This window comes from Globicephala melas, chromosome 1 (assembly GCF_963455315.2).
Source record: "Globicephala melas chromosome 1, mGloMel1.2, whole genome shotgun sequence".
Classification (NCBI taxonomy): Eukaryota; Metazoa; Chordata; class Mammalia; order Artiodactyla; family Delphinidae; genus Globicephala; species Globicephala melas.
Window position 1 is genome coordinate 49,352,801 of NC_083314.1, and position 12,421 is coordinate 49,365,221.

Here is a 12,421-nt window from a genome sequence, read left to right on the forward strand (position 1 = left end):
AGTGGAGGAGAGTACAGACTAAATGTGGAGTGTATGGAGAAAGCCCTTCCTCATAGGGTAGAAGATATATTTCAAATCTTGAGCAGCAGATACAGCCAACAGCCCAACCTCACGGTTACCGATGCTAAGCATCATGGTGTGGATAAATTTTTGTATAAAATTAGTGTAAATATATATCATAGGGAGCCACAGTCTTGGCTTGAGAAACTAAGCTGCATTCACTCTAGGATTTATGTTGATATGTCCAGGCATGTCTGACTTAGCAGAGGTTTTATTTGTACCAAAGGGCATCATAGCAGCCATTGGACCAGTAGAAGAGAGAGGTGAAGCTCACAAATTTAGTTCAAGGACTCTAGTTCAAGGTCAGTGTCAGTGAGAAGGATGATTAAATCCCAGACAGCATCTGTCACTGTGATTGTCCTCCAGCCCAGTTGAGCTTAGGGAGCAGGACCTGCAGAGGGATGGACAAAAGCAAGGTGTAAGGTAGTACAGTCTACAAACAGTGCTAGGGGAGGTACAGTCAGGGGTCAGGTCACAATGTGGGACATGTGAGGACTCAGAACGGACACAGGAGACCAACCTACAGCTGGATCAGAGAGGGCATGGGACAGGACACCAGACTGCAGTGGCATCAAGGGGACGCTGGCACCTTCAGTGGGCATTGTCCCTCTGGTGCTTCTTTGCAGGTTTGGAAGTATTTTGCAGAAGCATACTGACCTTGGTGGCAACATGAGAGACGTCACTGGATCAAACCAAAAAAGGAGAGGAGAAAAATGTGTGAAAACAAAGAATACAAGATCATGACCACCCAGGGACACCCATGGGTCCTTTCAGAGCTACTTGGAAGGAATTTGTTATGAGTTGAATTGTGTCCTCTAGAAAACCATGCTAGCGTCCTGTCCTCCACTACCTCCTCAGAATGTGACCTTATTGGCAATAGGGTCACTGGAGATATAACCAAGTCAAGATATGGTCCTTTGGGTGGGCTCTAATCCAGTATGACTGGTGTCCTTATAAGAAAAGGAAAATGCTAGGTGAAGACACAGACATACCAGGAGAATGCCAAGGGACGAAGAAGCAGAGATTGGAGGGATGCAGCAGCAGACCAAGGGAGGCCAAGTATTGACGGCCGCCATCAGAAGCTAGGAAGAGGCAAGGAAGGATTCTCCCTTACGGGTTTCAGAGGGAGCGTGACCCTGCCAACACCTTGATTTTGGACTTCTAGCCTCCAGAACAGTGAGACAATAAATTTCTGTTGTTTTAAGCCACTGGGGAGTGGTACTTTGTTACAGCAGCCCTAGGAAATTGATACAGAATTTGAGGAAAGGAGTTTTTCAGAGTGAATAAGACAGCCAAAAATAGAGACATTGTTTCATTGCTGTTATTTTGACCCTAATTTTCCCCATAGATTTGTGAGGCCAGAGAAACACAATTATACAGGACAATTATATAAATAACATGCCAAACAGCTAAGCTTTTAATTGCTGACTTCAATTTAGTCAGTTAACGTGCCATGATTTAGTACATTTCATGCAACTCTAAGACATGCCTGCATCTAATTAAATAAAATAATGTATGTGAAGCTCTTAAAACAGCACCTGGCACCTAGTAAACCTTCATAAATGTTATACAAGATTATTATCATCATCTGATCATCCTGATCCTAGAACTTTCAACTGTTCATGTCTCCTCTGCATCTGAGAGCTGCCGAAAACTTCTGAGAAAACCTCACACCTAGGCAGTCGGGCACCAATGAAAATTAAACATCACCAAACTCACCGGAGTCCCTTACCCTGCCTTGGTTTCCCTAGTTAATGCTCTTTCTCATTCTCTGCAACTTGTATTTCAAATCATACTTCCTCAGACCTCCACCACCCTCCATTTCTCCTCAGTTCTTACCACCAAACCTATGAACCCACGTGTATACATAGCTATCCTGGACTTGCCCCTGTTATTTGCACATAAGTGGTACCCTGGTTGCTTTCTGGTCCAGGTGATCATTCTTCATTCTTCCCTCTTCCTAATTTACACTTTCAGTGTGTAACTCAGTGTTGTTCATTCTGCCTCCTAGGTATCTTGCCAATCTACACACTTTGGTTTATCTCCATGGCCACCAGCTTGGCTCAGATAAGCTGATTGTGTCATTGTCCTGCTTAAATCCTCTCAATGACTTTCTACTCCTCTCACATCAAGAAAGTCCTTCACATGTTTACCAGACCTCCCCATGCCCCAGTCCCTCTTAATCCAAGTTCTATCAGTTTTTCTAACCTCCCCTCTTTCTGTATTTACACTGTATGCTCCAGGTTAGAGAGTAATTCAAAATACCTTCACTTCCTTGTTAAAATGACTAACACTTACCTGCTCACTATGTGCTGGGCACACAGCAACTCATTTGTCAGGACAACAAAACTATCAGCTTAATACTGTTACTATCCCCATTTAAAGATAAGGAAATAGGGGGCTTCCCTGGTGGCACCGTGGATAAGAATCTGCCTGCTAATGCTGGGGACACGGGTTCAATCCCTGGTCCAGGAAGATCCCACATGCCGCAGAGCAACTAAGCCTGTGCGCTACAACCACTGAGCCTGTGCTCTAGAGCCCGCGAGCCACAACTACTGAAGCCCACGTGCCTAGATCCCGTGCTCCGCAACAAGAGAAGCCACTGCAATGAGAAGCCTGTGCACCGGAATGAAGAGTAGCCCCCGCTCACTGCAGCTAGAGAAAGCCCGCGTGCAGCAACGAAGACCCAACACAGCCAAAAATAAATAAAATAAGAATTTTTAAAAATAAATTTTAAAAAAAGAAAGAAAACTGTTAAAAACAAAATAAAGATAAGGAAATAGAGGCACGGAAGTTAAGTAACTTGCCCAAAGTTACAATGAAAGTAAGTGGTAAGTCAGGGTTGGAACCAGGAATATTGGCTGTGCAGTCCACACCACTGTGCCATTCTCTGACCTTGTTCCCACTCCTTCAGACTCTTCCCTCAGCCCCAGCATTCATCTTCATCCTCTTAATTTGGCCGATTCTGACAATGTCTTCATTTCTCAGGGTAAACATCCATTCCTGAGGGTCAAACCTCCTCGCTCCATGTCGTCATGTCTTCCGATCTTTCCATTCTTGTTATTATTTAACACCTGTCTCATCTGCTAGACTATAAGCTCTGTAGGGACAGGGAACATGTCTACTTTATTCACAGCCACACCCTCACCACTTAGCTTATGCCTGACGTATAGCAGGTGTGCACTAAGTATTTCTTGACTGAATAAAAGAATGAACAGTTACTAGTCACCATGAAAAATCTATGTATATAGAACACATAACACAGTACCTGGCACATTGCATGGACTTGATAAGTATTTGATACCGTGTTCAGGAAATGGTAAGGAGTCTGGTTTGACTAGTGTGTGAAGGGTGTGAAGAGAGGTTTTGGCGAATGGTTCAAGCCTGTTTAGTGAGCCAGAGGAGGAGAGAATTGCATGATGGAAGGGGTTATCAGTATGTAATCTTGCAAAGGTAAATCTTAGCATTTCAAAATCCCTCCTTCCCAGCCCAGGATGATTTTTGATTTTTCTTTTAACCACATCACCCAATCTCCCTATGACAGACTTCAGCAAAATGTGATTGGTGGGCTCTTGGGACTTTGGCAGGATCAGAAGCGTGCACTAATGACCCAGGTGAAAACAAAGAGCCGCTGTGCATCTGTGTAACACAAACAGCTACCTCCTCCCTACTAGGAAAAGGTCTATCTCAAATTCTAATCTCTATGAGCACAATTGAAGATTTCCTATGCCTATCTCCTTTGGAAAAAGTAAATAATTTATTAACCTCAAAAGGCTTCCTGGAACACTGGGTTAATCCCTTTAAAGGGATACATCTGGACACCCTAACTTCATTACAATTCTAGACTTGAATGCTACCGGGTATGTTTTGTTCTTCCCCAAACTGAGTGGTGCCAGGGAGTCTAGAGACAAGCAGTCAGCAAGCCAGGTTCAAATCATTGTCTCTTTGAGGCTGTGTTTTGGCAGCCACAGCAACAGTAGGTTCAGCCTTCAAGGAGCAGTAAACTTCTCGTCACCCTTCAGTGACCCTCAACGGGAAAACTGGAACCAAAAGGGGATGACTTCCAGGGAAAACAGCTGATCCACCCACCACCTGTACAAACATGCACCTAACTGGCCTGACATGAGAGTCCTTGGGGAAGGGCTTTGGTAAACCAGAGGAATTGCCAACATGTGAAATCAAGCCTCCGTACTCTGCACATGCCAGCACCACAAAAGATTGTGCTGTCAGAAACCACCCGCATTACAGAGCTACTTCATTCCAAATCATTTTGCTAAATCACATCCCCACCAACTACAGGCCAGCGACTGTACGGGACTCTTGTCATGGGATCAGTGTCTCTGGCCCTATTTTCACACCACAGGAGACATCTATCCTTTTACAACATTCAGGTCTATGGCAAGCTGTTAATTATATTTGCCGTGAAGAACCAGTAATGAAGGGATATTTCGTGGCCTTTGACAGAAACCTCAGACTCAGCAACCAAGGAACTGAAAGCCCTGACCTCAAGGCAGTCTCCACACCGGCCTCCTGCCTGATGCATATTTCAAAGTTTGCCAGGTTTTAAAGCGTGGATTACCTTTGCAAATGAAAAATTGAACAAGCAAAAGCATTTAGTGGCGTGTTATTCCAGTTACAATGATTTTGGAAAGGCTGCTTTGTTTAACCCTAGGCAGAATTTCAAATGAACATAGAAATAAATATCCATTTGTTTCATTATTTTCTGTTTATTCTACCAGGATTTAAAATATAGTATATATTGATCCCAAATAAGGTTTCTTGCCATTGTAACATGCATATATCAACCTACTGAAAAAATTATGCATATTGATAAAGTATTTAATAGTTTTAGGGGCATTCAATATCCAGCCACCCAAAAGATAGGTTGTTTATTTGTTTAGAGGATTTTGCATGGTAGTGAAATTTTGAACTCTGTACAAAAGATAGAGTCTTATTCTTTCAAATATTTCAAACCTTTCATTTATAAGAAAAATGATTAAAACAAAGTAAAAGAAATCAGTATTGTCTTTACCACGATAACATTTAGTCACTACTGGCCAAGTATGTGGTATTTTATCAGGTACTATTCATCTAAATACTTTCATTGTATACCTACTATGTACCAGGTAACTCCCAAAATGAAAAGATAAGAAACACACAGTCTTTGCCCTCAGAGAGTTCAAATCTAGAAGGAGAAACAGATTAGTACAACATAACATGGTAAATATTATTGGAGTACAATACATGCTAGCTGTACTTGATGTATAGATGTATAAATGAAGCAATTAATGAAGGAATGAATTAGCAAGGATATTTAGGGAGTATAATAAATTCAGCATGGAAGCAGGCAATAAACATGTAACATTCAACAAAAATGGAGCATGGAATATTTTTAAATGAAGAAAGTTTCAAGAGGATTCAAAAGATTGAAGATTTTAGCTGTAGGGTTACAAAAGAAATCAGAAGTCCTACATTCAATTTATTTACATGTTGGTAAACCCAGACTTCAACACGAAACACATGATAATAAAGAGCTAAACTGCAAAATACAGGAAAAGTAAGAGAGACAGGAATCAGATCGTTACATAATGGTATGATTATTCACACTCTTATTTTGGATTTATGAATGTCTATATCCGATCATCATGACATACCTATGTTAATATTTCCAATGTTGCTGCAATTAACCAGAGCATAAATCACTACAAGTGAAGGTACTAGAAAGTGGTATAAGGTAAAGTTGGGCCAATTCTCCTCCTTGGGGCCTTTGAAGTGCAACATAATATCCATTTCCACTGCAAAGGGAACAAAACCCTCATTTGTGACTCCCTCAGAAGAAAGAAAAAAATTTTTTACAACAAACAGAACTTTTCAAGGACTCTAGGGGCTCAGGAGAAAGAAAGAAAATGACAATAAGTATGTGTCAAAAAATATGGTAAGTTTTGGTCTAAAGAGGCATTATGTTGTAATAGATTTGTTATTGCAGAGGTGCATTCCAACTGTATTATTTTGCTATATGACCTTGGCTGTCATTGCCTCACCAGTAAAACAGGGATAATAATGCATGCTCTACCTATCTGATGAGAATGCATGCTTCTTAAATAGTGTAAAATGTATGAGATGCTTGAAAACATTGTGAAAATATAAAAATCCCATATTAGATTTGTTGCCATTGGGATGATAGAGTTCCAACAGGATGATACTTTTCATGTATAAAGGATGAAATAACTTTATTATAGGGAAATAAAAACATATTATAATGTAGGAGATCTCTCTCACAATCTATGCAATAATAGGAATGAAGTAACAGAAATATTCCAATTTCTCTATTTCAGGCCCATCTATTTCTAGTTCTAGGGTACAGTTTGTTTCTGCATTTTTCCTTTTTTCTTTCTTTTTTTCTTTCTTCTTTTGTTTATTTCTTTTTCCCTTGCTAACCTTTCATCATATCTTCATAAACATTTCTAAGGCTATTTCTTGGCTTTTAAAATATTGTTGTGATTATCAAATTTTCATTGAAAACCTGAAGGAAAAAGATCATAAATACCTGTTGTTTCCTCTAATAAAGTCTAGCCTGCGTTCTGCCAAGAACATTTAGAAGTTGTTAAAAAATAGCACATTTCTTTATTTGGACTCAGCTGACTTGTACTTCTGTGGACCTGTCGAAATGTTAAATAATAAATTGTTATCTCTGAATAGATTCTTCCTTGCCCAAGATACAGTCAAAAAACGTGTTTTAGATGAGTCATTCAACCAGAATAATTTCCCTTCAGATTACTAGAGTCATTAGGGGGGAAAAAATAAAACCATGTGAGTAATTTTCCATGTATCTCGGGTTCAATGTCTAAAATGTTTCATAGGCCTTGTGCATCACAAGGCAGTTTATTTAAAAATACAGGCACATCCTCTTCTCTGCTTCTGTGTGTCCCTTCCTCTTTAGCAGCTGAAGGCAGGTGCATCCACGATGAACAGTGTCAGCAGCCAATACCCCTGTGCTTGTGTGTCATCGTTCCGAGCTAGGAATGAGCATGTCCTAAAAAGCCAAGCGGAGAGCCCGTCCTCCTTTTATCCCATCATCACTCTGACCTATAAACAACAACAATAATAACAAACCTTATTAACAACAATCCAAACAACCTGTGCACGATGCACGATGCAAAGGTACAACTTCTGTAGCTAAATAGAGCTTCAGCCGAATAGCCACCCGACACATTTGCTGCTGTTACTGGGGGGGAAAAGGAATGTTGCTTTGGCTCAAAGAAAGGAGGGGAATAGGCGGAGGCAAAGGAGAGGAGGAGGAAGAACCCTGCCTTTGACAGGGGTGTTTCAACTGAGAAAATCATTTCTCACCCGCCGTGAGGAGCAGGTGAGCCACAGAAACAGGAGAGTGTGTTGTTCCTGACCCCTGCCAGAAAATTCAAAGAAGATTAGGACACTCATCAGGAGAGGCAGTGCCCTGCATGAAAATCTCCAGCTTTGATTTTTTTAGTCAAAGGCGACATTTCAGAAAAATATATAGCCGACATTCCTACCATTACCCTGTCTTGCCATTCGATATTGCACAGATGCTCTGCTAGGGAAATTTGATCAATAATATTAGATTCCTGGCAGAAAGATGCTATCAGACAATGCATGTATGCCTTGACATAGCTCAATTTCCATCTGTCCAAAAAGGTATTGATTTTCCGCTCACGGAAGTGCACGCACACATACTAAGAGCGCTTACAGAGGATGGGGGTTGGGCAGGCATTTATTCAAGAACAGGCAGCTCTGCCATTCCCCAGACGCATTCCAAATACCCTCTGGCTTGGTGACTTAATATTCGGATGATCTATATAAACTCCTCACATCAGGATGAAATCGAGGGCCGATGAGCAAAATCAGTATTCCTCTGCTCACTCTTTGAACGCTAAGAACTCTCAGCTTTTTCAGAAAATGTGGCCCTCTTGGAATCCTATTCCAGGCTTACTTCACATGAAACAACTTCCTGAAACCCCATCTTCCTAACTCACCTGGAATTAATTCTGCACTTCTTGGTCACAGTCTTCTCTCCCAACATTTGGAGGCCTGTTAACACTTCCCTTACCACTCTTTCGTCCTTTCCTCATTTCTGTCAGTCTATTTCTGACTTAGACCACTGTGGTAGTTATCCAGGCTGCTCTTCATCTTCTGGGCTTGGGCTGGGATTCTACTCCCTGGTCCCTCTGTGGTTAGGTGGGGCTGTGTGACCAGTTCTGATTAATGAGTGGGAGTAATTTGTATCATCTCCAGGTTGAGCTTTTATTTATTAAAAAAAAATTTTTTTTAATGTTAACCAGAAGGTAAACTTGAGTGTAATTGTAAGACAGACACACTTTTTGACTAGTTTCTTTGAATTCTAGATCAGTGATCCTGTTTTGTGATGTTCATGGAAAACAAGTTGAGGACTTCATCTTGTAATTGATTCTAAGTTTCAGACTGTGTTTGTAAACAGGATTTTGCAGACATTCATATTTCCTTCTTAAAATATATCCCTTTCTGTTCAGTAGTTAAACAGAGAAAGAGGGTCTAGTGCAGCCTCTCTGGAATTGTTAATGATGTACATCTAGTCCCTAGTTTTTTTACTTTTCGTCTCGTGTCACATGATCGTTGTGTGCACACACGGCATAGAAGTTTGCTGCTGAGAAGCCAGGAACAGAGCACATGCCGTGGACGAACAGTGAACACCAGTTAGGCACCTTTGCTCCCCAATCCACCCTCTCTACCTTCTCAGTTCAGTTTTTAATCTCACCCTGGGTCTCCTTGTGAAGTTTGAGGGAAGTTTATACAACAACAACCGCGCGACACTACCCTGTGCCCCACTCTTGACGGTCAGGAGCCTCTGCTCTCAAGCGAGGTGCCCGTTCTGTGCTTGGATAGTCAGTCAGTTATTTGTGTATGAAACAATGTACAAATCAATGTTTTGAAAATAATGATCTCAAACTTTCAAAGTTAAATTTTAAAAAATTTGATCGTTTGCCATATCGGGTGGGTTTACTCTTAGAATCGCATGCTGTAGAAATGCTCAAAAGTGCATATAGGACTCAGTCCTTAGATGTTCTCTTTCTTTTCAGAAATAACCTCTTTAAAGCTGTAACCATTGCTCCTCTGTGCACACGCATCGCATCGGAAGCCATGCAGTCAGCAGCTCTACACACTCACCTAGCGGGATATTCACTGTTTTCTTTATTCCTTTAAAAACAAGTCCTGTTCCAAACGATTGCTGTTGGAATTGGGGGTTGGGGCGGGGTGGTACAGGGAATGGAGAACTCGGCCTCCCTTTGTGGATTCCTCACAGCCCGGCTCTCCCATGGAACCAGCCTTTTGCACCGAGGCAGACCATTTTTCTAACATGCAGACATCCCTCGTTTTGTGTGAGTCCAGTGTGGAGCAGTGGCGTTGGGACGGCGCAGGCCTCCTCCCCTTCACCAAGCACTCCCGTAGAGGCAGCAGCGGCTTCTCCATCCTGTGTTTGCACCATCCTGTGTGCCGTGTGCCCTGGACCCACAGAGAGTGGGACAAGCACCCCCTCACCCCGCCCCCACCCCCCTCGGCACCCCTGTAGAGCTCTCTGCACCCTGTCCCTCACCTTTTGTATTTAATTTTAAAGTCAGTGTACTGCAAGGAAGCTGGATGCAAGATAGATCCTATATTCACTGTACTGTTATTTAAGATGTAATGAAGCAGTTTGACATGAAAAAAAATTTTATTTTTTTAACATCTTTATTGGAGTGTAATTGCTTTACAATGGTGTGTTAGTTTCTGCTTTATAACAAAGTGAATCAGTTATACATATACATATGTTCCCATATCTCTTCCCTCTTTCGTCTCCCTCCCTCCCACCCTCCCTATCCCACCCCTCTAGGCGGTCACAAACCACCGAGCTGATCTCCCTGTGCTATGCGGCTGCTTCCCACTAGCTATCTATTTTACGTTTGGTAGTGTATATATGTCCATGCCACTCTCTCACTTTGTCACAGCTTACCCTTCCTCCTCCCCATAGCCTAGGTTGAGCTTTTAATTGTCTATGGAAGAGCTTCTAGAGGAAAATATTGATATATTAGACTTCATAAAAATACAGAACTTCAATATGACAAAAGATATCATTAACAAAATTAGATGGTAAGAACCAAACTGAGAGAAAATATTTTTGAAATATGTAACGAAAGGTTAGTAACCATGTACAAAGAGAGTCTACAAATCAAAACACACAGGCAGATATAAAAACAGGCCTTTCATAGTAGGAGAGATATATAAGTAGCCAATAAATATACTAAATGATACTTAATCTCAGTTGGAATTAGGGAAATACAAGTTATAGAGACAATATTACATTCTTATCTTTGAGAGAGACAAAATTCAAACTGAAAACTCAAAATTTGGGGCTTCCCTGGTGGCACAGTGGTTGAGAGTCTGCCTGCTGATGCGGGGGACACGGGTTTGTGCCCCGGTCCGGGATGATCTCACGTGCCGCAGAGCGCCTGGGCCCGTGAGCCATGGCCGCTGGGCCTGCACGTCCGGAGCCTGTGCTCTGCAACTGGAGAGGCCACAACAGTGAGAGGCCTGCGTACCGCAAAAAAACCCCTCAAAATTTTAATAATTTACAGAATCAGCAAGTGTGGGGAAAAAGGCATTCTCATTCTTGCTGGTATAATGTTATTGGAGGGCAATTAGCAATATCTTTCAAAATTATAACAATGAATATTTTGACCCCAAAACTCTATTTCTAGGAATTTAACCTACAAAACTATTTGCATGCAATACTAACAACATTCATTGAACAATACCATGTGTCAAGCCCTGTCTAACTGCTTTATTTATATTAGTCATTTGGAACCCGTGAGGTAAGTTCTATTCTTATCCCATTTTACAGGCAAGGAAACGGAAGCAGAAAGACTAAGTTAACAATTAATAAGTGGCAGTGCAGGCATCCAGACACTCACTTCTGTGTGACACTGCAGTACTATGCTGCCTCTCTCAAAGAAATATGCATAGGAATATATATTGCACCATTATTTGTAATTTTTTAAAAAGATGAATGAAAGATGAATGTTCAACAATAGGAGAGATGGTTACACAGCAAATTCAAATTATAGAATATTATGCAGTAATTCAAAAGAATGAGCCCAAGAGAACTGAAAACATTTAGTCATGCAAAACATGTAGAATATTCATAGTAACATTATCCATGATAGTCAAAAAGCAGGAATAACCCAAATAACCCAAAAAGCAGGAATAACCAAACCCAAACCCAGAATATTTTGACTATCATTATCCATGATAGTCAAAAAGCAGGAATAACCCAAATCATGAACTGATAAACAGATGAACAAAACGTGGTCTATCCATACAATGGAAAATTATTCAGCCCTAAAAAGGAATGAGGCTCTGACACATGCTACAACATGGATGAACATTGAAAACATGCTAAGTGAAAAAAGACACAAACAGCCATATTTTGCATGATTCCGTTTATATGAAATGTCCAGAATAAGCAAACCTAGAGAGACAGAAAATAGATTATAGTCGCCAGGGGAATGAGGGGACAGGGGAATAGGTCTAACGGCTAATAGATACAGGACTTCTTTTTGGGTGATGGAAACATTCTGGAATTAGACAGTGGTGATGGTTGCCCAACATGGTGAATATAATAAAAACCATTGAGTTATATACTCTAAAAGGATGGAATTTTATATTATGTGAATTATATCTCAATTTCAAAGAGAGAATGAGATAAGTATCTTTGTACTGGTACAGAAAAATGTTAAATTAAAAAAGCAAACCTCAAAACAATATGAATAGCATGTTTCCATTTGTGAAAAAGGAAACAATACATGTGTTTGTAAATGCATAGGAAAGAGTCAACCAAAATACATATTAGTCTGTTAACAGAGCCTTCCTCTGGAGAGAAAATGTATTTGGGAGAGAGAAGTGAAAGGCAAACACATTTTTACTGTATATACTTACGTTTTGAATTTCTTTACTATAAGCATATATTACTTTTATAATTTTTAAAACAATAAAATATGAAAATAAAAACATTTAAACATAATTAAGCTAGTAAATAAAAATAACCTCCAGAAATAAACCATAGGCAAAATAATATGATGTAATGGCAAAGCCCTGAACTTGTAGCCAGGAGACTTGGTTTCCTGGCTCAACTCTGCCTTAATGACTTGTGGGTCATTAAAAAGTTCATCTAGCATCTCTATGTCTCAGTTCCCTTGTTTGTCAAACAAGACAGACTAGATGACCACCATGGAACATTTAGCTCTAGAATCTGGATTCTACCATAGGTCATCCTCCCTTCTTGCTCTGTTGCCAAGGTTACTTGCAGCTCCAG

At 40.7% G+C, this 12,421-nt stretch overlaps 1 pseudogene; it reads left to right on the forward strand.

Moving 5' to 3' along the window:
• LOC115847605 (guanylate kinase pseudogene) overlaps positions 1–12,421 on the forward strand; it is a 29,235-nt pseudogene that overhangs the window by 6,102 nt on the left and 10,712 nt on the right.